The sequence below is a fragment of the Macrobrachium nipponense genome, chromosome 34 (genome assembly GCF_015104395.2).
Source record: "Macrobrachium nipponense isolate FS-2020 chromosome 34, ASM1510439v2, whole genome shotgun sequence".
Taxonomy (NCBI): Eukaryota; Metazoa; Arthropoda; class Malacostraca; order Decapoda; family Palaemonidae; genus Macrobrachium; species Macrobrachium nipponense.
The window spans coordinates 29921303-29944964 of record NC_061095.1 but is presented as its reverse complement, the minus strand read 5'-3'; positions in this window follow the sequence as shown (position 1 = coordinate 29944964).

Below are 23662 nucleotides of genomic sequence, written 5' to 3'. Positions count from 1 at the left end.
GTGATTAAAGCCTTTGAAAAACTTGGTAAGTGACTTATGGTCAGTAAGGACTTTAACAGGATTGCCGTAGATTATGAACTTAAAATGTACTAGTGAGTTAACGATACCTAGCCCTTCCTTGCGTATTAATGCATATTTACTTTCAGAGGGCTTTAGTTTACGTGAATAAAAAGCTATAGGGAAGAACTGTTTATCATATTGCTGAAGTAGTACCCCTCTTACCCCTTGGTCTGAGGCGTCTGTTGCAATAAAAAAAATTCCTTATTTAAATCAGGGATTTTTAAGATAGGTGAGCTGCATTATTCCAATTTTAAGATATCGAACGCCTGTTGATGCTTTTCAGACCATAATAAATCTACGCCCTTCTTTGTAAGTTTTGTTAAAGGAGCTGTCATGATTGAAGAATTACATATTTACATGCGATTGTAATACCCACTACAGCGCAAAAGTGCTGTATCCCTCTTACGTTAATAGGTACCGGAAAGTTATGAATAGCCGACACCTTTCCATGGACTACTTTAAGATCTTGACTAGACACATAAAACGTAAATAAACATGTTCGGTTTTTTAAAACTCACATTAGATATTTTACTCTGAGATTATTTGTCTTAGTCTCTGTAGCACTAGCCCTAGATATGTGAATGTACTTCTAAGGTATTAGAAAAGATTACAAGACCAACCAATAGGCATGTTGGGTATCCCCTAAAAGTCTCCAAACACTATATTGTAATTGGGGCGCAACGTAAGCCGGAGGCATACGTAAAAATTGATAATGTCCCCTGAGTGTGCTGAAAGCGGTGTATGAGGTACAATCACTTAGGTAATGGTATCTGGTGAAAGCCTTTAAGTAAGTCCAGATGGTGAAAAATTTGTTCTGATCTAACAAAGATAAGATATCGTCGGGAATCGTTTCCTTGTTTAAGCGACAGAAATCTACGCAGATACGCCAAGTCCGATCTTTTATGGCATGACGTTTGAGGAAAAATTATATGGGCTATTTGATTTCCTAATGACTCCTATTACTAACATTTTTCAACTTCGTCATTTATCTCTATTTTGAAATTTCATTGGGAGTCTATACGAAGGTACGTATATAGCTTTATGTTTGTCCTTAGACCGTATTTTGTGTTAAATGACATCCGTTTTGCCCCAGAGATCTCTCGCTAGTGGAGAAACATCCTGGTATTCAGATAAAGGATAAAAATATTTTTCTGCTGAATCACCTCTGCTTGAATGACTTTACGGATATTACTTTAGATAGAGTATAAGAGAGGTTCATCTACGACTGGTTGGGCGTGATTAAAAATTAGCAACAATAAAAAAAAAATGCGATATTTATATGTATAGGTTTTGTGGATCACCAGATTAACTTGTTGCTGCGAGTCAACCGTGTCTAGGGCTTTGTTCGCGGATATCGTTATATTTCAGAGTGTCGGGAAGGATTAAAATTTCAGATCCCAGCAAAGTCTTTTTACACGCACTAAGACATTTGAGGGTGCATGCGTCTCGAGATTTTGCGTGCACACTGTGACTGCGGTTGTGGGAGAATTCTGTTGGGTCGTTGAACAATATCACTATTTATGAGACAAATGATTGGTTCCTCTATATAAGTTATTATTTGATTAACTGTCTCTTATTGTTCAAAACGGATTTTAATAAGTTAGAAAGTTTATAGAATTTCCTTTGATAAACACGCCTTATTTGAAAGGAGGTAAGGTAATGTTTTGTATACACATAGATGGATATCTTACGATTACACTAGATACAGATCAATGTTTTTTATAACTATAGAGGTATCTGTAAGTGCTCGCTTATCCGGACTTCTCAATAGGGAAGTTCGAACAACAAACAGTGAGTCCGTGTACTAAAGGAATAAAACAAGTTATTCTAATTTTTATGGTGCGTACAGTCGGGCTTAATCCACCACTACTTATAGTAACTTATCGTATTAAAATTATGAGAACCTACTCTGATTACTTGATACGGTCGTGTGATTCAAAGGAAAATTCCTTTTTAATTCAAAAAGGTATTGGCATAAATGATCCAACATCTCTTTTCCCCGCTTGCTAGAGTCCCTTATTGTGTGGAATGTGCTATGCTTTGAACACTCGGCAGATTTAACTGACCCTGACCGTTGACTAGATGACACAGTAACCAAGTTTGCTTAAGCATGATTTGTTTGTTTCTGTATTTTAGGGCTACTGTTTACCTATTTCTTGTTATAATAATTAGGATTCTTCTCTTTATTACCATCGGCAACGTATTGTGTGTTTTTAGCATTCTGTTGTTAGTTACGTATAAAGCAACGAACGTAAGAATGACTTGAACTATAAAGAATTGAGCGATTACTATTAAAACAAGTTATCTCTACTGCATTATTGTGTACTTGCTGTGGTTTACTTCATTCTTTGCTAAAATTTGAAATAGTGAGGGATCCTGGTCAGCGCATTTAGCCTAATGAAAGTTTTTTTTTTTTTTTTTACAGACATGTTATTCCTTGCAATCCAGCCGTATTTTTAAAGTTAAGTTGAGTCATTGAGGTTCGATATTTTACGCATATAACTAAAAAAACTCAAGGCTAAAACTGCGATCGGGGCCTTACACAGGATTCTCTATTGTCCTGACCCGAAATAGTGTTACCTCTAATTTATCTAGATTTGTACGGGTGTTCCACTTGTTTTTGTGTGTTTTCTAATCAGTACGGTGCCTAACGACCCTATCCATGCATCTGCATAAATACAGACGTCCACTGCGTAAACGCATATTCACTGTTTGATATGATTTGTTACGTAAAGAATTAATAATCACCCAAAATGATAAAATTAACACAGTATATGATTATGATATTTCAGTAGAACTTCTGGAAACAGAAACTCAAAGATAAAAACTCGCAGTAGCGAAATCCCAATGATGTAGATAATTTCAGTAAAAAAGTAAGATTAAGAATGTCTCGTAACTTCAGCCACAGGAATAACGAAAATTCGACCTGCAAAGGAAACGTTCAGTTGCTCCAAATGAATAAAAAGATTGTACTTAGCTTGATTTTGTGGGAAGTCACGGTGTTCCGATAACGACACGCCCTTGGCCCTCCTTCTCTGTTTAGCGGATGGCCTGGTTTGGCTTGAGTATCCCCTGTGCGCGTTGTTCGTTTGTTGGATGATTTGATTCCTTGAAGATCCGATGCTGCAGACGCGTCCGGTTTATTTCTTGAAGTGCTGGAAACGCTCAATAAACGATGTTTTCTTGGATGATTCTAATGAGAGACGAAGCTTGCGTTGCCGTAGGAAGAAGACACGTCGGGTTTGTTTCTTGAAGTTATGCACTGCTGAAATCGCTCACTAAACGATGATACTAAGTTGCTTGAAGAATTTCTTGCTTTCGTCGTCGTTGACTTCTGATATGATACATTATTCGTTATTCTTCGGAAGACGTTGAAGAGTTCTTGTTGTTTTCTGAAGTCGCTTACTAAACGATGATACTAAGTTGCTTGAAGAATCTCTTGCTTTCGTTGTCGTTGACTTCTGATATGATACATTATTCGTTATTCTTCGGAAGACGTTGAAGAGTTCTTGTTGTTTTCTGAAGTTGCTCACTAAACGATGATACTAAGTTGCATGAAGAATCTGTTGCTTTCGTCGTTGTTGACTTCTGATGATACATTATTCGTTATTCTTCGGAAGACGTTGAAGAGTTCCTCTTAGACGCTGCCACCAATATTAGGGCTGTTGCCTTGTATAATAAGGCGCCCTATGAGGTAATGTTAGACTTGCGATGATCTTACGCTAAGTCGGTTGGTTATGCACTTCCATACTCATTGGAGTGTCTTGGGGTTTCATGATAACTAATGAAGTAAGTATCTTCTTTCGTTATGACGACGATATGTTAAACTCATGCTGATATCTTCTTTCTGATGTGAGGTTTCTAGTAGAAAACACGAAGTATAAAAAATAGTTCTATTCTCTGAGATTACATGATGAAGATCCGACAGGATTGTACAGGTCTTCTAATGATGATGGCTAACTCTATTCTGACTACCATCTCGGTTACAATCATAAAGGAAGCAGACAGTAGCTCGAACATATGAACATACATACGGATGACACAGTTACTAATCACGTAGGCCGTTTGAATTATAGGTCATGGTAGTTGCCTCAAGCAGGAAGCTTGGACTAATGTTTTCAAAACAAATGAAGGACCACATGTGACGGCATGTCATCTTAGCCTACTGTATTGTATACGTCATCTTAGAATACTTTATCGTCTCTGGTCTGATCACATTCCTGCAAGCAATCTGGTTGACCTCTTTAGTTTTAGTTTTTTATATATATGGAATAACATTCCATATTTTTATTATGTAATCACTTACACATATAGCCAGAAAATCTTTGAGCTGACATGCTACTTTAACCTTGATTAAGATTTATGTTTAAAGACAGTAGCTTTGTAAACAGCCACTAGTATTCGATCCATGTCAATGTCAAATTAATCAAAAGTGAAATCCGTTACATTAGCCAGTATCCAGTGAATTGCGCTTTCTCCCGCTCAAAGTTCTAGGGCTCCTCCTCACATCATAGAAAACGCTCTTGCGGATGCAACTAGATTTGTTCAACCACCTTAGCCGTCGCTACATTGAGTGCCATTGACGTCGGCTAACTTTAATCGCTTTGGAATACAAACATAAGTTTGTAAAAACTAAAATAATTGCACTCACCACTTACGATGATGCAATACATCCCCGTTCATGAAGCAAAACCAGTAAATATTGTCCTCGTGATACATAGTACTACAATCAGAAATTCACATTCTATCTACCAGATCTCTATGAACGAATCATTCTGAGAAATTCCAATTACAGTATATTTGTGTTACCGTGCCATAATATAACATTTGATGTAACTGAACATATTCATAAAATTGGTAAACCTCAGATAATTAGGTTAAAAGAAATTTGTAAATTATTTTATATCTTTAATAAAAAAATAAAAAAAGCGGCGTGGGGGTGTTAGTTATATAAAAAGAAATAATCATGTTAATCATAGCTTCAGAGAGAGAGAGCAATTATTCATTTCAAGTTGAAATAGGTAAAAAAGACATTTAAATAAAAGAAAAATTTTCAAAAATAAACACCATTTAGTGTTAACTACAAATGTTAGCACAGGTATATATGAAGAAAAAAATCAGTTATTCACTTCTAGTTCAAGTACACTTGACAAGAAAACTGAAGATACAGTTTTCATCAGCTTTCGTTCATCCAATTTCCCATTTGTTTTTACTGAAAAGACATAATATCGCTTAATTTACTCTAGAATATGAAAATATACTGCAAATTATATCATATAAGTTAAAACTGCAAAACAAAACCGTTCAGATACTTAAAAACACGATATATTATCTGAGGTTTACCAATTTTATGAATATGTTCAGTTACATCAAATGTTATATTATGGCACGGTAACACAAATATACTGTAAGATAGTTATAATTCAGAATGTTTTAGTAGGCTAAACAAGTAAACATTAACATTGCCAATTTTGAAAATCCAAGTATGTAACTGATAAAAACGCCAAAAGTTGCCAAAAATATATATTACCTAAAATAAAAGTTATAAAGGAAACATAAAGGCTTAAAAATATAAAAAAAACATAAAAACCAAAAAACCATGGTTTTTTTGGTATAAACCATTTGGTATAAACCGCCAACCCTGCCCCAAACCTTCGAATAACTCAAGAAAATCAGATATAATCTTGTTTTTATCTAACACTTTCGAAGAAACCTCATTTATTTCTTGCTTAGCACTTGGGTTATCATTCACAAGAATTGTGATCAATTTCAGTCTCTGTCCATCCTCATAACCTATTACAGAAGAAACATTTTCCTTCACTACATAAAAATTAAGTTTATACTGCTTTCCTTTCCTTTCACACATTAGAGTTTTAATTCCAATAGTCTTGATTGTTTAATTATTAAACACTTTCAGTTTGATGCTATCACCAGTATCTAACTTATCACTGCCAGTCAAACGCTTCAATTCTTTAACACTTAAAACATTGCATGTAGCACCGGAATCAATCTGAAAATTAATTTCTTGCTGATTTACCGTCATGGTCAGTGGCGGACTGGGTCTAAAAATTGTGGTTGCCAGGTGGCAAAAGAGGGGGCCCACTCCAACCCTCAGCCATAATACTATAATAGAGTTCACATTACGAATACATAAAATATTTGAAAATCCACATGTGGAAACACAGAATACAAATTATTGGAATGTTTATTTTTTACTAATAAGTGTAAATCACCTAGACATAATGTAAAGTAATACCAAATATAGATACATAATTGCTTAGTTGAATTTCTAACCAAAAGTTTAATGACATGTAAAGTAGTGTTATTTTGAAATGTTTGCAAACTAAAAATGTAATCCAATAAACCTGTAAAGAAAATCAAGAAGATATATATAGCCTGCATTCTTTATACGTTTTCTACTTAAGTTTTCTTTCAAATAATTTAGACATACCATTGATCAGACATATGTCAAATTTTATCACCTCCCCTTTATTTAGTCTAGCCCATCAAAAGACTAGATTTATATGGTTTTGATTACTTACTTTCATAATTGTGAAATACACAAAATAAAAGTATACTAAATATACTTTCAATACAGAAGTATAACATGCATATACCAATTTATCAAGAATTTTGAAATAATATTCGGATATATCTAAGCATACTTGTACTACACAATTTGTGTATAGACAGCTAAAAACTACAAAAACCTATTACATGCAGTCCACTATATTAGGAGCAATCTCTTAAGTTCAGTGGAGAATTGTGCAAAACTGTTAATAATTACTTCATTATCCAGCTCATCTAACATTTCCTTTTCAATGGATGGTAACATGTAAGATTTCAAGTTTTCCTCAGACATTGAATGTCTTAACCTTGTCTTTATAATCTTCAGTTTTGAAAATGCCCTCTCGCACTTTACATGGGTAACAGATAATGTGCAAATTATTTTATATAGTTCATAAAGGTTATCATATGCCTTGTCATGAAGTCTGTTGGAAGCTTGAATTTTCAGTATACAAGATGGGCAAGTAGTGTACATTTTACAGTTGGTGCAACTGCTGCCCACATTTTCACCATCATGAAGCAATAACTTTAAAACATCAAAGATTGAAGCAAAAGAAACAGTTCCAATTTCACTTGATCTCTGATGATTTGTGGAAACAACTTGATAATTCCTCTCAATGCTTCATCTTTAAGACCTTTCCAAGCAAGATAAATCTGTATACAACTGTTTGTGTTGTACAAAGCGGGATTCCAGTGACTGAAGAATACGATCCATTATTAAATTAAACATATTTATTCTAAAACCAACCAGGGGATCTGAGAAGCTTCCTTCATCACTAGCAAGTTCATCTGCCATTTTTATCTTCTTTCTCTTAACTGGCAATGCATCTTCCAAAGCATCAATTTGAAATGTTATCTGTTCATTCAAATTCATCTGCGAAATTTCCTCATTACATTTAATTACAAATTCAAAAGCCTTGATGTGGATATTATCAAATGTTCTTGACTGTTCCATCAACTTTGTTGTAGCTGTATTTACCAAACTCCATGCAGTAAACATATCTAATCCATTGGTATGCTGGTATTTTGATAAAGGGGATGTAGTTTCAAGTATATACAAATAAGTAAATGCAGTCAATATGCTTTCAAACTTTTCAAGACTTTGAAGAAAAACGTTGCATTATACTTTGTTTTTGCATCAAACTTGTCTGATTCTTGAATCATTGTTAAGCATACCAATAAATCCACACAAGTAATCACAGAAACATCATCAAAGCATCTAAATACAGTTGTTGCTGCATTTGATTTCCCTGACCATCTAGTTTCACCTATTAGCCTTAATCGTTTCATTTTTTCTTGTCCCAGATGTTTTCCTAATACTTCTATCCATACAGCCATTCGCTGGTATGATGCTTTCACAAATGTAGCTAAATTCTGAAGCAAATTGAAAAAGGAAACTGCAGGCACACAACATTTTGTAGTCTCAGTTATCACTAGATTCTAAACATGAGCATACCACCATACATGAACATGTTGATCTGCCACAACAGCAATTCTACTTTGTAAACCCTTGTACTGCCCATGGTAGCTTGCAGAGCCATCTGTGCGATCAGATACGCATTTTTCTGGGTCAATTTTATGACGTTGTAACGTTTTGATTAATAGATCGAAAAGTCCCTGTCCTGTTCCATCATTACTTGGTACAACTGAAAGTAGTCATTCATAGATATTACCTTTAAGCACATAACGAATTATAATACTAAACCGTTGAATCAACCTGTATAGAATAGTATTTTGTTGATTAACTTCTTGCCCAATTTTTTCTTGAATCATATTTTTCATAATGTTGATTAAATAGTTTATGACCTTTACTGTGAACCGTTCCTTGTTGTTCTAATCGTTTCATTCTCTGCTCAGACTTGCTTTGCACCGAAAAAACATGAGCTGCCATAATACTGTCATATTTTGCCATTAACTGCACTATAGCTAAACAATTACCACGATTCAAAACATCGTTATCTAAAGTGTAGGCCGATTCATTTCTGTGACCTCGAAAAGGAAGTGCTTGTTTGCTGAACATCTTTATGATATCTATAATTCTCATAACAATACTTCTCTGCTTCAATACTTCTTCTCTCCTTTTATTCAGCGAAATAAGAAATATGTGCTTAGACCCTGGAAGCTTATAGCTACGTCATGTTTCAATATCAACATTGCACTTATTTTGCCATAGACCGTAGTACAGTAAGGATCGGCTTATCACAAATTATAATTTTGAATTTTCATTTCCTTGAAATTTTTTCATCATCTTCGCAAGATCTATCAGATGCTGATAGACCAAAAGGACAGGTTACCAACAAAATCAGTGCAACTAACTTCTTAAGGAAGTCAGTCAAGGTAATAACACTTACAGTCACTAGTCAAATACATTACTGTACTGCTACAGAACTGACTGTGTCCGTGGACGACGGCTGAGGCGTGGTTGAGCCCGCTGCAGTCCTACCACTGCCACAGTTGCTGCAAGGAATAGTCATTTTCAATGCCCACAATGCACTTTAGATAAGGGATCGTCCCCTTGTGTCAATGCGTGTATTAATATGCGTAATATATACTTAGTTAACTTATATAAAGGAAAAGATATCAACAGATGGCAACCTAAATGACCCTACGAAAATCGTGATATTTTAATCTTGACAACAGTGACTGATCGTGTTCCGTACCCTGTACCGTGCTGTACGGTACTTGTGAGTTGTTCTCTCTCTCCTACATACTATATATATATTATATATATATATATATATATATATCTATATATATATAATAATATATATATCCACACATACACACACAAACACCGTATGCGTGAGAGAGAGAGAGAGAGAGAGAGAGAGAGAGAGAGAGAGAGAGAGAGAGAGAGAGAGAGAGATTTGATTGATTAAAAGGAATGTTTACCCAGCTCTTTGAAAGAGAAAGCTGCATATAAAGTATACACACACACACAACACACACACACAAACACACACATATATATATATATATATAATATATATACATATATATATATATATATATATATATAATTCACAATTATATTAATATATATGTTTTGTCTTCTAAAAATAGCCATTTCTTTTCTTATATTCGAGTTTGAAGATATTTCCTATTGACATATAGAAACATATATATTTCACAAATGATTTCACTTACCATGCTGCATATACTAGTGACAAATAAATCTTTACTTTCCCTCACTGTCATGCAAATCGCATCTGTTGTGTGGGATGGACAATAACCAGTAATATTCTAAGCCAGGGGCTCTTGGAGCCCAACTAGTCATAAGTCGCTATATATATATTTATATATATATACATATATATATATTATATATCTATAATATACTATCTATATAGATCTATATATTATATATATATATATATATATCTGTAGATATATATAGATATAGATATATATATATATATATATATATATATATATATATTATTATATCTATATATATCTACATATATATATATATATATTATATATATATATACTATATATTATATATATCTACATATATATATATATATATATATATAGTATATATATATATAGATATATAGATATAATATATATATATATATATATATCTATATATATACATATATATAAATAACAGTATATATATTATATAATATATTATATATATATAATATATTAATTATTATTATATAATATATTGGTAGATATAAATTAGATATTAAGAATTAATATTATATAATAATTATTATATTATTATATATTATATAATTAATGGTTCTTATATATATCCTTAATATAATATATATAATAAAATTGTAAATTATATTATAGATATATTAAATAATATTATATATATAATATATATATTATTATATATATATTATCATAAATCTTTACATAATATTAATATATACAGTATATATATATATATAATATATATATATATATATATATATATTATATATATATATAACCTTACATTTAGAAAGGAATTTGTTCAGTATTGAAATTTTCCATGGTCTTATGTGTAAAGGGCCCATGTGTAAGGGGCCCACTTGCCATCGGGCAAGCTGGCAACCTGGCCAGTCCGCCACTGGTCATGGTTACATACTGCTTTCTCTCATGAGACATAGAAATGTTTCCTATCGATTCATTTATTGTGCTAATTTGCTAAAGGTCACGATCACTATCTTCATTCTCTTCACAAGTTTTCACTTTTTCAGAGTTCCAATTAGTATTACACTGTTTAGCATAATGATTCTTTTTCTTACATTTGGCACACACTTGACCATATGCTGGACACATCCTAATTTTATGAGTCCTGCCACAATACCTGCAATCTTTAATTTCCTTGGCACGATTGGACTTGTGTACTTATTTTTCTTCTTCCACACGACATTAACTTCCTCTTCTTCAGTATTGCTACTAGTCATTTGTTGCTTTTGCTGAATTCGCATTTCATAACTTTTTACAAAATTCACAGCCCTTTCTAAGGTCATTGGTTTCGTATCCATCTGCACATGATCCAGTAATTTCTCCTTAGCCTTATCATCATGTAAATTGAGGATGAATTGATCCCTGATCATTTCTTCTTCATTATCATAATTACAAGTTTTGCATAAAATTCTTAACTGGGTTATGAACTGGTCACAACTTTCATTTGATTCTTGTTTCCGCTTGAGAAATTTGTATCTTTCCATGATTATATTTGATCTGGGACTGTATTCTGCATCAAATTTCTTCAAAACTTTCTCCATCTTGAGTAGTCTGCATATTCGTTGGGCAGGCCTCGTAACTCCTTCTGTCCGGGCCGCCAATCCCTCCGCCAAGGTAAGTAGTTCCACCCGAAACAGCTGACCGACAAAACAGCTGACGAACAGCTGACAACCTCGTGTGCCCCGATGCGCGACCCCGAGCCTAACCCAAAAAGCCATGCGACCTTCCCAGTCGCTTCTTGCTGTCCTTCCTGACATGGCTTCATCCTCGTGCCCCCCCGCGACCTCGTGCGATCCCACTCACGAACAGTTTGCTGCGGCCAATCCAGTCTCGTTAATTGATTTGATGCTATTATGTAATGATGAAAGGTCATTATTAATATTTTTAATGAAAAGTGGCCTTATTGGCGATTTCAGCGGTCAGTGTGTTAAGTGTGATGAAGGCACATTCGCCCTGGTCAAGCATGGCGAAACATTCCAGTGGCGGTGTAACGTTCGAAGATGTCGGAAACTGAAAGCAATTCGGACTGGCTCCTTCTTCTCTGGGTCACACCTATCCTACAAGACTATTTTGGGCTTGATCCATTGCTGGATTTACAAACTCCCCCAGAAATATGTACGGATGACTCTGCGTATCGGTTCCGACCATACCATAGTCGATTGGTACAATTTCTGCCGGGAAGTTTGTATTGAGATTTTGCTGCAGGACAACCGGAAAATCGGGGGGCCAGGACACATCGTGGAAATTGACGAATCCAAATTTGGGAAGAGAAAATTCCATAAAGGTAGACGTGTCGATGGTTGTTGGGTCCTTGGCGGGATTGATCGCGAAACAAAGGACACGTTCTTTCAAGTTGTTCCCGATAGATCTGTAGAAACACTCCTCCCAATTTTAATTGAAAACATTCATACCAGAAGTCAATACCGTAATTTCCAGATTGTTGGAAATCATACCACACTTTAAGTCAGCATTTCAAAACACACCTTAACGTAAATCACTCACTACATTTTGTTGATCCTGACGATAAACGCATACACACAAACACAATAGAATCCACATGGCGGGTCTTGAAACGGAATGTTTTGCCTAAAAGTGGTACAGTAAAAAATTTATATAGTTCATATTTTTCCATGTATTGCATTAAGAAGCATTACCTTTCAAATGTAGATTGTCCTTTTAAAGCCTTTTTAGAATTAGTTAAACGTGCTTATCCATTAAATAGAGTAGTTTCAACACCCGTCAAAATGAGGTCTAATTCCACTGAAACGCAACAATCATTGATAGATCGCTCCACCCAAACGGATCCGTTCAAAACACGAGTGTTTGTTCCCCCAATTTCATCTGGCCCGATCCCGCCAAAATCACTCCATCCAGCTCCGAAGAGAGGAAGATTCGAACCGTCCGAATTGTCTGACGATTCCGATTTCCAGCCTTAGTTCCACCCGTCCGACTTGTCTGCCGATTTCCGATTCCCAACCCAACAAAGGTAAGTCCGGTTTTATACTTTTTTTTTTCTTGCCAGAACATACGAGCTTGCAAAGAATATTACTGACCCCTGTGGTAAGCGCGCGCAGCGCAATATTACCTCTTGCCAAAACATGTCATGCCTGCCAAGAATCTTTAAAAATGCGGATAAGGCGCGAAGCGCCGTTCCGCTGTGGCATTACTGGTGCATATTTTTCTTGCCAGAACATACGAGTTTGATCGATTCAAGAATCTTTAAAAATGTCGGCACACATAAATCGATCGTCTGCGGATATGTAGTCTCTCTCGATTATTTTTTTTCAAAGTAGGCCAACGAAAACAGTGTTAGTCCACCCGTTCTAACTCGGCTTAGGTGGGTTCATTTCGTTACGGTCATTTTTAGTTAGGTACGTGCGTCTTGTTTTTTTTCTATGCATCTTGTGCCAAAACCTTTGCTTAGGCTAACACCCCATATGTTCGGTCTATGAATGCAGAGTATGGGGTCAACCACAGCCGTTTCGTGGATTTCCACCTCTTTATCTTTTTTTCCAAAGCAGGCCAACGAAAACAGTGTTAGGACACCTGTCCTAAGCGGGGTTAGGTGGGTACGTTTGGTTAGGGTAATTTTTAGCTAGGTACGTGGGTCTCTTTTGTATTTGTTCCCTATGCATTTCGTGTCCAAACATTTTCTTAGGCTAACAGCTCTATGAATGCAGAGTAGGAGGTCAACCACACAGCCGTTTTGTGCATTTCCTAGTGTGAATTTCCGTCGTCTTTGTAACCCCCCACCCAAGAAAATGACAATTTGTCGAAAATTACATTTTTCCTAACTATACAAACCTGAGGTCCTTTAACAATAGGAAGTAGCTAGCGGCAGCTGGAACAGTCGTAAGCTTCGAACAAGGGGAGAACAGTAGTTAACTGCTTGTCCGACAGTGCGCGCACCTGCGCGCCTGAGAGGTAAGAATCACTTTTGCTTTAGGCCCATGCAAAAAATGCAGAGTGAGGGGTGGCATGAGGTGGGACTATATGTTAAAAGGACCCTCGGTTGGTTTGGTATAGTTAGGAAAAATGCAATTTTCGACAAATTGTCATTTGTTCTGATACGTTATACAAACCCTCGGTCCTTTAACAATAGGAAGACTCACTTCTTGGTGGGAGGAATCTTAGTCTTTGTGAACAAACTGGTGTTTGCCCAACCTTGGAATGCCTCCCTGGTCGTAAGAGCGAGGGAGGGATCCAAGCCTCTGTCCTATTGATCGGGGTGTGCACCGCAGGATCAATGGTCAGACCTCTGGACCGAGTACTAAGAGAGAGGCAAGCGTATCTCTTCATACCAGCAAGCAAGAACTTGTTCCTGTTTGCAAGAGGCAACATAAAGTTATGGGTTTGTCTCTTGTTGGCTTCCACTTCCCCCACCCTTGTTGGGGGAAGTGGTGGATAATTGCTCCCATCCCTAGTGAAAAGGATAGGATGGGGCTCTGTTGAGTAGCTCACCTGCATCTCGTCCTTATCCAGCAGGGTGACGACCGTATCCCTCTACCCATAGGTAGAGGGGGAGAAAAAGATGGGAAGAGGAGCCAGTCACACTCTCATTCACTCATCCATTCCCCCCCCCCCCCCCCCCCCCCCCCCCCCCACCCCCCCCTTCTTACAGTCACACCAGGACTCGATGCTGTTCAGCCTGCGAGGGTCTTGGGTTCGCTACACAATGTGTTGAGCAGCCACCACGGGTCCCAAGGAAAAAAGAGTCCAAGGACCTGTGGGCAATATCTGAAGGTAGGAGGAGGTGCATGTGGTCTGGTTGGACAAGACCCCTGCCTTCAGTACCTGCGCCACGGAGAAGTTATTGCGGACAAAGCAGCATCTCCTTCGCATTGAAGGCGGTGAAGTCCATTAGGGAGGGGATTGTGAAGGACTCGAACTGACCGTCAGGGACCGAAGAGTTCTGAGTCTTCGCTACGAAGTTTAGTACGAAATCGAGCGTCACGGATCCCCATCCCCTGGATGCTTGACTTCGCAGGAAAAGTCATGCAGTTCCCTCAGAGGAAAAGAAGGGAATAGTCATATGACCTATCCCTCTTCTCGACTTCGGTGATGTCCAGTACCCATACTGATCTATCCGACTGCAGCGAAGTGTCTCGCATCCTCCTATCCCCATGCAGCGAGTTCTTCTCGGTAGTGGATAGGACACCGCCACTCCATGGTGGGTGTCGATGGAATGGGTACTGGGACAAGCTATTAGGACGAAGTAATGATTGATCGAGAACCACCGAACTAAGTCCACAGCGTAGTTCGTAACCGACTTGGGCACTCTGACAGCTGCCGACTGACTGGTTCGGTAGTAAGGCAAGTTGTCCAAGCATCCGAGTAAGTCACGTGACCTTCGCCCTTTAAAGGGTTATGCCGAGAGACCAAACAAATAGTGTATTTGTTTGTCACCGATGCCGGACGGCAAGGCGATTATTCTCTTAAGGCATGTGCCCAACAGGCGAAAGTCAATTGCCTTCTAGAGACCGAGGTCCCTGAAGGCAAGACATTCTCATAGTAGTTGAATCTCAGCTAAGGAGAAACAACACTATGTGCCGTTGAAGACGAAGGTAGACATTGAATGCAACCTACGTCTTCACAGGCGAATCGAGAGAAGGATTCTCAAGATTCTGAACCTGTGCTTACAAATGACTGAAAACGCTAACCGCTATTTCATTGCTGTTCGGTGAGGAGTTGTAGTTGCAATGAAAGCGGGGTGCTTTTCAGTAATGAAAACACAGGGGAGAGCCGCCTGAAGAACTGCTTCTCATGGGCTGAACATTTGGAAGTAGAGCTGGCAGGTCGGGGAGTAGGCGATGTTTTCCGATACATCTGTTAATTCGGGGTGAACAATGAATAATTGCACCCCTACGAATACGAGATATTTTGAAGACAATTCAAAAATCTGCAAAATCATTCGCATTATCGCAGTGCGATGCAGCGGGAGACTAGTACAGACTTCTGTTACCGTGCGGTAAGCAGAAAGATGGAAGAGTCCAAGAGATATCTCTGTTGAAAATTCTCGCAATGTCGAAGGCGATGAAATAGAGTGTCACGGCAGTAGATGGTCATTTATGTATGCGAGAATCCCCGTTAATCAGAGACCTAAGTCTGTGATTGTTGGGCAGAGATACGGGTTGGTAGTCAATCAATGCAGGGGAGAGAGACATAACTGACCGTGCATCTCGGAGAGCCAGCTGCAACTGAGCTGCCTAGGGCAGTTCAAATACGCAGTAGCTCTCGCTGACTCATCATCCTGAGTTGCCAGGTAATCCATTCCACGAAGGAATGCGTTCGGCTAGGACCATTGAGCATAAATAAAAGATATGCTCAAGCAATTATATTTAAACGAAACGGATTTCGGTAAATACAAAAGCTGAGTTGGTGCTGTCGTGACAATACCATAAGTATCTAAAATCACAACTGGTAACTCCTGGGAGGTTGCAGGCAGCCCCAAGTTGCAGTTCAATTAGGATACTAGTCATCTCGGTCACAATCCGTAGAGTTAACTACGGTATGCGCCTGCAACCCGGACAATTCAACTGCTTAACAGAATCATGTCGCGAGGGTAATATACGTAGTATATTTGTAGGTTTCTGTACAACGACCTCCATCTTAAATTCTTTTCCCCTCGAGGAATGAGAATAAGGATTGGAGATCGACCACCTTCGTTCTCTAGTCAGGAGAGTGAAGGAGAAGTCTTTCCCAAAGGAAAGCTTCAATGGTGAACAGAATACCGAAGATGAAAGTTCAAGCCAAACTGGATGTTCCCGTCCGTTCTTCTCTATTCCAGGTTTGTCACCTACTGTGAGATACTTTTCTTTCAGCAGCAGTCTTCTTCCAAATGCTAGAAATTCCAGGAATTCGAGCATTAGGCAAGGTTCCTGATTATCGTGGTAACAATTATCTGGGTTTCTCGTCTCGCTCACTTTGGACCGTGGTCTCGCCTAAGTGTTCGGAGATCGTAAAAAACTCGAACACTCTGAGAGTGCTAGAAATTCCACAGAATTCTAAGCACTCTGCGAAACCCCCACCGAATTCGTCAAACGATTATCGTCTGGTGGTCCTCTTGATTCCCGTATAAATCGAGGATGGGGCAGAATCCTTCCTCAATGACCGGGGCTTACGTCAGGTAGGACCTGAAGGTCCCCCCGGTAGCGCAGTCCCCAACATGGGAACCTACAGAGAAATCTCTGTAGGATCCCTCCCCTTTCCCTCATAGCCGTAAGGAGAGAGGGAATGGGGGAGGAATTGGATACTCGCTCGCCTTCCCAGCGGAACTAGCAGTTGGAGAAGAGTAGGAGCAGCCATTGCCTTGCGGTGATGGCCTCTCAGTCTGGAAAAACGTATTGTCAGAAAACGTTTCTCCCCCCCTCCCCCCGATGAGGGTTACGGACTCGCACTGTAGGTAAGGATCTGCCGCCACTGTCAACGTTGTCTGGGTGGGGCTGATCGACACCTGACAGGAGAGAGCTGATACCGTCCTCTGATCATTCCAGTCCTCATTGAGGTCGAAACCTCTGTAGAAATGCCGCTGTCGCAGTAGAGGAGGTGGAATTAGCTTGTTCGACCGGCCGGACCTGAGCGAGCCATCTTGTCCGGAGACGAGAGGCTCTACCTGGTCCAGAACCGAGTCGAAAAGCTCCGATCACGGCAAGCCCACCGTCAGTCTGGGTTCCCTTCTTCGGGCTTCAGAACGACTTGAGCCGTGACGCGGGCTCTGCTGGTGGGAGCGGCGATGTTTCCCCGAGGTCGTTGTGCTGACGAATCAGCACAATAACCTCAGTACAATTCCTCTGGATCTCGGAAGTCACAGCATCTTGCAGAGTAGGACCGTCAAGCCCCTCGAACAAGAGCATATTCCGAGAACCTCCCCCTTAAGGAGGGGGAACTGCGATAGACCCCTCTCGGATTTCTCCTGCCACTTGCGCGTACGTCCTGGTCGGTCCGAAGATCATACCTGGTACTTACGGCGTTGTGACGGGATCGTGCGGGGCATGCCCCTCACGATCACCCCGTTGTGCCTCGCTCTTCCCGGTGCAAACCGAGGAAGCTGCAGGCACGGGAGAGGAAGACATGACGCTCCTCTTTCACTCACTGGCAGAACCAGCGGGCTTGGAGGGCTGCAGGCAATCGCCAACTTGCAGGCCTAGTCGAGCCGTTTCCCAGGGAAAAACGGCTCGACCGAGAACAGCGGCCCCGATCTCGTGTGCAGAGGAGCTGCCGCTGGTCCCCCTATCCGCCCGGTTCCTGTGGGAGCGGCGGTCAAGAGACCTGCAGAGACCAATGTCGTGGTGAGACCGGTGCGTGTCCTCGCGGCGCGTCATACCGCTGGTACTACCCGAGGCTGGCGCCAACGATCGGGAGGGGGGGACCTCTTCCCAGCCTCAGCCCGTGGCTGGTCAGAGATAGTCACGTCTACCAGGGTTACCAGCTGGTCGCTGCAAGAGCGGCCGCTGGCCTGGCGAGAGTCACCTGAGCGGCTCTCACCAGCTTCTGCTCCGTGCTGCGGTCCTGGCGCCGAGCGAACTCTGGCACCAAAACTTTGGCTATATGGTCTCCCGCGGGAGATCATATACTCGGAACCTCTTGCAAACGAGAGACCGAGCCGGAACCTGGCAGTTAGCGGCAGCGGCGCTAAAACCAGGCGAGGAAGTACCGGTGGTAGCCGGTACCCCTCTGGTCCCCGTCTTCTTCTTCCTTGCGGAAGGGGAGACGGGCCCTGTTCCTGAAAGAGCAGGAGGACCGGCAGAAGAACCCCCCCGTGGGTGGGACGAGCCCTTAGAAGTTCCCGAAGGAGCCTTCTTAGGGGGGAAACCCGGGTTACCAGCTGGTCGCTGCGAGAGCGGCCGCTGGCCTGGCGAGAGTCACCTGAGCAGCTCTCACCAGCCTTATGCTCCGTGCCGCGGTCTTGGTGCCGAGCGAACTCTGGCGCCAGAACTTTGGCTGCACGGTCTCCCGCAGGAGACCGTACACTCGGAATCTCTCACGAACGAGAGACCAAGCCAGAAACTGGCGTAGCGGCAGCGCCGTTAACACCAGGCGAGGAAGTACCGGTGGTAGCCGGTACCCCTCTGGTCCCTGTCTTCTTCTTCCTTGCGGAAGGGGAGACGGGCCCTGTTCCCGAAGGAGCAGGAGGACCAGCAGGACTCCCCGTCCCACCGGAGTGGGGCGGGCCCTTAGAAGTTCCCGAAGGAGCCTTCTTAGGGGGGGGAGGCAGCCTTCTTCTTCTTCGGCTTGGTAGCCTTAGAAGTCGAAGGGGAAGAGGCGGCAGCAGACGACGAAGAAGACGACGACGACACCTTTCTTTTCTTCTTCGTCAGCTCCCGCAGGACAGACGTCAGATCCTCCATCCAGGACGGAGCCAGGGCAATTGCCGAAGCAACACGGCCCGGCTGCACCTGTCCGGAAGGACCTGAGTCTGGGGCAGCAGCACCGTGGACAGGAACGACGTGGGCAGGAGCGGGAACAGCAGGAGCGGCGAGAGCGGCTGGGCCAGCAGCAAGAACAGCGGTAGCGGCAGGTACGGCAGGCAAGTCAGGTAACCCAGGAGGCTTAGCTTCAGCCATCGACATCCTGGGTACCAGTGGCAGGTCCAGGGGAGCTTTTGGGCAGCGGAAGTCTGGGGTCGGCAGCACAAAGAACCCAGGTGGAGTGGCACACCCCTCCTCGGTACGGCAGCGATCGGCCCTTAAACGGCGGCTGTCGGCGTCACCGTCATCACATGCGGGGTATCACAAGGTGAGGAGGGGCGGCGTACCCTGGGGTAGTGTTGTGGTGATCACCGCTCTATAGGTGACTGCCCCCGCCCCCGCCAGATGCTGAAACAACCCCTGGACACTAGGCACGCCCTGCAGACCCAAGGACGCCCACACCTGTCCCAGGTTACTCATTCTGCGGAAGCAACAAAAGAGTGATTAGTGGAGGGACACCCTCGCGCGGGGGTGGGCTAGCCCCACCCCGAACGAACGGGAGACCCCGAAAACAATTGTACGTCGGGCACCGAGAGCCCTCCTCCACGCTCAACGGTTCGGGCGAGGAGAAGGACCCGGATACTCCTCCCCCCTGAAGGGGAAGGTGCCATTCGTGGGAGCTGAGCGGGAGGAGGCAGGAAAAAAGACGAAGAATCGGTTACCAAGGGAGTCGCGGGAGAGCTTTCCGACGACTTCTTGGCAGGCTTTCGCTTCCCCCGCCCCCGCACAGCATCCACTGCACCTACACCAATAACGTTAAGGCGCGAGAGCAAACGTGCCCTCTGCACCGAGCGCAATAATAAAGATTAATTCCCGGTATGAGCGGGAACCAATCCATAATGAGTATTGATGCAATGAAATAAAATATAAAGTGAAACAGAATACTGCACTTGCAATTCACTTTCACACAATATAAAAGGGGAAGGATCAATTCCCGGGTAAGAGCGGAAAATAATCCAGAATCAAATAATATATGAAAATGAAAAAGAATACTGCTCTTGCGTTCACTTTCATACAAATTACTAAAGGGCTCGTGCCGCGAGCATTCTCGCCCTCGGCCCCGAGCGTACAGGGCAAAATATAAATGAAAAAGAGTACTGTAATTACAAGTTTCACTTTCACAATTTCACCCAGAAATAAACGACTCGGCACGAGTGCGCTCCCACCCTCGGCACCGAGAACATATTCATGAGGATCAACTTCAGGAAAGGAGCGGAAACCGCCGCATCTACGGCGATAGCTCCATTTCTAGACCCATAATTTATTTAATTAATGAAAATGAAAACAGAGTACTTACAATTTCATTTTCAAACCAAACAAACCAGTAGTGGAAAACACAATATAAACAAAGCATACGACAATGAAGCGGGCGGAGAGCGATGATGAACACGTCCTCCACACACGCGGCCAAAAGCAAAAGTGATTCTTACCTCTCAGGCGCGCGCACTGTCGGACAAGCAGTTAACTACCGTTCTCCCCTTGTTCGAAGCTTACGACCGTTCCAGCTGCCGCTAGCTACTTCCTATCGTTAAAGGACCGAGGGTTTGTATAACGTATCGGAACAACCCCGGTTTCCCAATACATCCCCCTTACCGTTTTCGGCAGATTTTCAACAAAAACTAATATTTCCATTTTCATTTCCGTGTCCGTGGCTTCCCCCACCCAAAACCCCGATTCCCAAAGCTTCCCCCCTTACCGTTTTTATAAACTTTTGGGTATTCCACTACTGCACGTTTTCAAAAATAGAGCCAAAACATACGTCCGCCATCTTGTTTGTATTCGTCCGCCAAAAGTACTCTTGCCCAACGAATCGACAGGCGCTCCTCCATCTTATATTTATCTCCATCTTCATCCCAAGACAGTGTATTATATTTCTCAACCCCTAATTCTCCTATAACATGCAAGAATGTTGCTACCCTTCGTCTGTCAGCTTCCTTGTCTAAGCCTATGGCAATTTCATAGTTAAAAGCTTCTTTAAATTTCTTCTATTTGAGGGCTACATTAGTACTTGCACTAAAGTCCATAGGACTCGGTGGAGTTAGCTGTATATTCATCTTTATGGTACAAAGCTACCTTAATTGTGATGAGAAAACTTATCCCACTGGGGAAAATTTATTTCTTCCTTAATCCAGCTTATATGTAGATAAGAACCACTCCTGACACCATGTTACGGGTTCTCATTGATAAGCTGAGGGTAATTAACATTAGTTTATTAAATAAGTTACCAAAATAATATACAGCATTGACGCGCCAACATGTGGTTATCGGGGGAGAATTCGGAAGTCCCTCTGGTCACGTGACTTACCCAAACATAAACAACACATATCATTCACAAACTTAGACAGCGTACCAAACAATATTCGTACACTGATTACTTACAAAATCCAGATCACAACATTCACATATTGTTACACTCACCCATACAAAATTTTTAATCACCCATTAATCCAAAATCAAAAAAGTAATACTTATCAACCCAACAATTAACTGATAAACCTATGGGAATTCATTACAACTTTGGCACACGCGAGAAGAAGAAAGAGGGGAAGGCAGGAGAAGAAAAATACCTCTGTACAAACTACTACCCCTTCCTTGCAAAAAAAATAGAAATAAAAAAATAAATAAAACCCTTAGCACATAAATTTGAGACATGATGTTCACTCGACCCTGCTTGCCATGACAAAATTTGTTACTGAGTTTAGTTCATCATCGATTGATTTGATTGTTAGTGAACCGTAATTATAATTTTACAAAATTAAAAAAATCAATTATCTGGAAATACATGTATAACTTGGTAATATTTATGATTGTCTTGTATAAGAGGTCCCACAAGGGGTTGTAAATAGTCATTTTCAACTTCTCTCAGAGAAGGTGGGGAGTTTTTTTAAGAATTTTTTTATTTACCAATAATCCATTTGCATATGTTCCTTTTTTCCATTGAGGTTTTTTTTTCTTAAGTTGTCTTACCTCAAAGTTTCCCTGGCCTGGGGGTGCTGCGTATGCTTTTTAGCCCGGCTCTTAAGGGTTAATTTTGTATTTTAATTTCTGTTTTTTCTCATTTATTTGTATTTCATTTATTTTTAAAGATTTGCATGGAATTTTATTTATTTCATTTATTTGTGCAAATTATTTATTCATATTTGATTTTGTATTATTTTTATTTATTTTTAATCATTTTGTATTTATGTTTATTTACTTTTATTTTTTATAGTTTATTCATGATTATTTTTTATTAATTTTTATGTATTTGTCACCTTTATTCTTGTTTATGTTATTTATTTTATTTTTTTTATTTATTTATTTGTTTTCCAATTTATTTCCATAAATTTATTGTTTTATCTATTTTGTTTTTATATATTTCATGTTTTTATGATTTCTTGTTAAAATTTGCATTGATTTTTATATATTTTTATTTTTGTTGTATTTAAAAAATTTCTCTCTATTTTTTATTACTTTTATTCAATTCTAATTATATTTTCAATTATTCATTTATTTACTTTCATGCTTATGTCTTTTCATTTACATTTAAATATCTTTATTAACTTATATTTATATTTATTTATTTATTCATTTTGAGTTCTTTTTTTTATATTTTTATTTGTTATTTATTTTCTTCTTTATTTAGTTATTTTGAATTATTGTTATTATTTCATTTTTTATTTTTTGTAGTTTCTCTTCTTTTTTATTATGTATAATTTTTATTTATTTTAGTATATTTCTATTTTCATTGTTTTTTTAGCTATATATTTTATCCATTTTTATTTTTTTATTTTTTTTCATATTTTATTTCTATTTATTTTTGTTTCTAATAAATTGTTTATTTTTTGTTACTTTTTCTAAATATTTGTCATCTTTTTTAAATTTATTTTCTATTCATTTTTTCCATATTTTTATTCATCTCTATACTTTTTTTATCTGATTTCATCTTTACATATTTATATATATTTTTTCATTTAATTTTTACATTTTTTGTTTTATTATTTTTAATCTTTTTCTTTATTATTTCCATTTCATTAATTTAGTTTTATATTGATTTTTGTTTTATTTATTAAAATTAATTTTTCTTTTTTCTTGTTTAAATTTCATTTATCTTTAATATTAATGTATTATATTCATATTAATTTTTTTTAATTTTAATTTTAGTTATTTTTAATCTATACTGTATTTTTTTCATTTAAAAATTTTTCTTTTTTATTTGGTATTATATTTTTTACTTTATTAAATTTATTTTGTATTATATATTTGATTTTTGGTATAATTTTTGATTTTATATTTGTTTTATTTCTTTTTCAACTATTTCATTTTTAACTCAATTTTGTTATTTTGCTATATTAGGTATAACTATTTTTATTCATAATTGCTCTTATTTA